The sequence below is a fragment of the Pangasianodon hypophthalmus genome, chromosome 9 (assembly GCF_027358585.1).
Source record: "Pangasianodon hypophthalmus isolate fPanHyp1 chromosome 9, fPanHyp1.pri, whole genome shotgun sequence".
NCBI lineage: Eukaryota > Metazoa > Chordata > Actinopteri > Siluriformes > Pangasiidae > Pangasianodon > Pangasianodon hypophthalmus.
The window spans coordinates 3,132,596-3,137,085 of NC_069718.1; the positions used below are offsets into that span (position 1 = coordinate 3,132,596).

At 36.0% G+C, this 4,490-nt stretch overlaps 1 long non-coding RNA gene across 1 annotated transcript; it reads left to right on the forward strand.

Annotated features, from left to right (window-relative positions):
- The first annotated feature begins 757 nt into the window (after positions 1 to 757).
- LOC128318810 (uncharacterized) lies at positions 758 to 2,691 on the forward strand. The gene is made up of 3 exons (XR_008302243.1): positions 758 to 879; positions 2,230 to 2,298; positions 2,371 to 2,691. It is a non-coding gene; the product is annotated as an uncharacterized LOC128318810 (long non-coding RNA).
- Positions 2,692 to 4,490: the final 1,799 nt, after the last annotated feature.

Sequence of the window (4,490 nt, forward strand, 5' to 3'; positions counted from 1 at the left end):
TACATATTTGCGCCGCAAGAACATTAGAGTAGAATAAAGACAATAAAGTGCAGAAACTCATCACAATGACTGACATGTTTACATACAGTGTGTGTGTGTGTGGGTGTGTATGTGGGTGTGTGGGTGGGTTGGCGGGTGCAGTTAAGGGTTTAGAAGGCTAATTATTCTGATTGTTTTCAGTTGGGAATCAGGTTTTAGCTCTCAGTGGAATTCAAGGCATGGAATAGAATAAAGAGAGTAATGTACTGAGAGAAGTGGAAATGCTTGAAATTCCACTTATCAGTTGTTCCTCTGCTGTTATCTCGCTCTCTCTCTCACACACACACACGCTAACAAGATAAGCAGACTGATAATGTGTCAATAATAAAGGCATCAACAATGATTAGAGGATGTGTTCACAACAAAGCTGGAGCTGCTTTGAAATACTGAGGTTTTGATGGTTTATTATTTTGGCATTTGTCTGTACTGAAAGCATTACCTATAGGCTGTAAGGTTGCATCCCTGATTGTAGTCATTTGTTTGGCCAAAGGTCATTGGAGAATATTTACAACATGTGCTGAAAATTGACCTCCACCCTGGAATTAATCCTCTAATTGGCTATAATGTTGAGTGTAATTAGAAATCAAAGTGTAATACCAGGAGAGAAGTGAAAAAACTGAGGTTTGTGATGTCGCTGAATGTACGCCCCCTCATAAGAGCAGAAGGACCTGTTACTCATTTCGAAACTCCGCCTTTTCTCTATACCTGCAGGAAACAAAAGCAGCCCTGTGGCACAACATGCAGGCTGGTGTGACAGGCAGAACTGACTTTTGTCTTTGTTAAACTTTTGTTGATACTTTATCTTATACAACACACAGTAAATATTCTTTTCCATCCAAGGTAAGACCTGACTGTTTTTTGTAACTAAATGGGATTTGATCCTTGCTGTATTTGCTGGTGAGAAACTGGTTTTCAGAACAGGTTAGGTTTTAGTCTGCTGCCGGCTGTCATACAGGTTTACAGGAAAGCAGTGCCTTGGAAATTCCATAGAAATGCCATTTTTAAAACTTTAACAAACAAGTGAAGTTCCTAAAAATAAAAATATTAATGTTAATATTAAAAAAAGGACAATAGCAAATATTGTTGAAAGAGATTTTTAAGAACTATACATAGAGGAAATTAAAGAAAAGCTGTAATAAAAGAATTTACATGCTTCCAGTAAGATTGTATAGCATAAACGGGTTAATAAAGGCTTATATAGTTTTAAAAAAACTTAAAGTAGTTACTTACTTTATGTAGCTACAATAAATATCTACAATAATATAGGCTACATGCACAGTGATGCTATTTTCCTGTTTTTCCAGAATCCCAACTTTGACAAGTATTGGAAGTATGAAACTTGAAGGTTGAAAAGTGGCTTGGAGCTTTTTTATTAATCTTCATATTTCATGCAAACAAAAAGGCAAACTGTTTTCCTCCCTTAAGATATATTTCACCAACTTTCTACATTTTAAACATTAATAAACAGCACCATTTATAGGCATTATTACAGTGTATGTATCAATCATAGGCATGACAGTGAAAATACAACAAATATGTGCACCTTCATACAAAATTGTGAATATTTAAAAAAAAAAATAGCTGTCAGGAAAAACCATTTAATCTGATTTGTGACAAGAGAATGTTTTTTTCATTTTTAAAGATAAATGCACACACATGCCACTTAATGAAAATCCAGAATGGAAATTTGTAATAATAATAATAACAGTATGCTAATGTTCACCTGTCCCCTAAAATAAAGCAACATGAGGGAGTCATTTTTAGCCATATGACCACTTTTTTCATGTTTTAGCAATAATTCTAAAAGGCTTGATGATTAAGGGTTCAACAGTCAATGCATCAGGAATGAAGAATCACTGAACGATAATGTGTTTCCTTTATATGAACAACATTTCCTGTTAAAAAAGAAACACTTTCAGGCCCTTCTTTCTCTCCCCTTTTTCAAATACACCCTTGGGCCTGGCTTAGGTCTGTGACTGGACAGTGACTGCAACAGAAAATTACATTCACGTCTTACATGAAGTCAGCGTTTCACTCTTAAACAGCTCCTGCTGATTGGTTTTCACTGAAGGTTTTGCTTTTCAGTGTTGTCCTTGTAGGTTTTGCTTTTCACGCTGTCCTTGTGTCACAAATGAAAGGTCTGTGTATTGCAAACTTCTCCATATGTTATAGTCTGTGTGTGTGTTTTAGAAAGTCAGGGACCCATGGGCGGTGTGACATTCCTCTACATTTACATCATATGGCTGATCACTTCTGTTGGTAAGTGGACAGATAATTCTCATAACTGCCTCAGAGATGCTAAAACTCATCTAGATGCTTAATGCTCTGCAGATGCTCAGGTCATATCTGCCCGAGTGGGTTCCACAGCTGTCCTGCCCTGTGAACTGAGTAACACATCCAAGCCGACAGTGTATATTCAATGGCGCACTGATTTTGCTGTTGTGTTTGAAAGAACGAGAAGGAATTTATACCAGGGTGAAAGATATACAGGCCGTGTGTACGTTCCTGAGAAGCAGCTGCTGAAAGGGAACTGTTCTCTGGTGCTGAAGAACGTGTGGTTTGATGATGCTGGAGTTTACTACAGCTACCTGTTCGTGAAACGCAGAAAGAGATCTGTCACTCATTTCATCCAGAGAGTCGAACTCGAAGTTTATGGTAAGTTTTTTTTAATAGTACACTCTAAAATAGCTTGCTTAAGAATAATTCATTTTGGTGAATTTGGAAACCTAGCATGAGCTGTTTTAACTCAGCGAGGTTGGGTGAGGAGGTTGACCAGCATGCTGGAGTGATTTAACCCAACTTTCACTCGAGCTGTTATGGTTACAATGTGTAGGTTACATCACGGGTTTTTTAAATCAACATAAATGAGTGTGAAAGCAGCCTTACTCGACTAAAACAGTGCAACCTGTGATTTACAGCTGCACTACAGTCAGAGCTGCTGTTATAGTAAATTAATCAACACCTTCTGACCAATCATAATCCAGAATTCAACAGCGCTGTGATATAAAATAAGATACACTTCTTCAATTAAGATATTAATATGTATTTTATTGTGCTTGTCAAATCTTAGAGGAATTTTCAGTAAGTCCATTTTGCACTGTCTTCTTGATATGATAAAATAATGAGATGGACAAGTCCTTAACCAATAGGAAGTCAGTGAGAGGAAGTGGGCGGAGTTAAAAACAATACAGAACAGAGCAGGACTGGGATGAGGAAACACTGGAATGCAATTTTTTTGTGTTCTTGGCCTAAACATGTTTCTGATCTAGAGCTACATTTTAGATTAATTGTTGGAAAAAGTTCCTAAAAAATTAACTTCTTTCTTTTTCTTGTTTGTTTCCTCTTCCTCCCAAATACCTGAAGATATAGGTAAGTGAAGTTTTAAAAATAATTGTATCTTTTAATATTTAATTTTTTTTATATATATATTTTAAATGCATATTTTTTAACAATTATTTTTAATAATCAGAATTTTTTAAATGTTAATACTTAAAAAATTAGGCAAAAAATGTGGTATCAGATTTATTGAGTGACTAATGAGAAAAAAATTAATTATAACAAATTTCTGTTTCTTTGCAGAAGATGCTGGAGCTACCTTCTCTCAGCTATTCCTGCTCTTTTCCCTTATTTTATCTTTACCGTATTTTCTGTTCTACATTGTAAAGAAGAAATTTTGGATAGAAGTGAAAATATCAAAACTATGAATTCTGAGTTTTTGTAACAACTGCAGTTATCTCGGTTAAGATTTTCTCATTTGTTCAATTGTTCAAATTTGTTCAATTTAATTTCTTCTTCTTAGCAAATCTGGTTAAAACATAATCACAGTTAGAATGACTTAACTAGAATTTACATTTTCTGAAGAAAACATCAGTGGTGCTTGCCAATGGAAAATTCGACACCGACATGCAGCTGCACATGCCGGTCATTAGGGGAGGCTACGTGTGTGTACGTGTTTGTTGAAGCATAACTAATTTGACCTATATTGGTAGCTGTAATGATTGTATTTAACTCTAATTTTTTTAATATAACAGGCTTTATGGCAGTCCGCATACCCATAATGCAATTCTTCTCATTGAGCCAAGCGTTTTGATATGTTGCATGCCTATGTTGCTGTAATTTTGTAATTCCATTTATTGTGGGCATTAAGGTGCACGTGACGTCACTAGAATGCTCATAACACAATTCTCTTCATTAAGCCACTTGACATCATTTGATACAAGCATGTCAGCCAAACAAAATGTCCGAGCTGTGACACTCGGGTTTTATTCCCCACGCATTTTCTATGGGCCGAAAACATGAGATTTTTTTGTCTGTGGTTCAAACATCATAAGTCTGCTCACTTATAAAAGTCATGTCACACTTCTTCTCAGTAAGCCGGTCGATTTGAGCCCTCGTTCACATCTGTAGCACAAACGGTGTGGGATGAGTTATGTGCCAAAATGTTGTCCAGA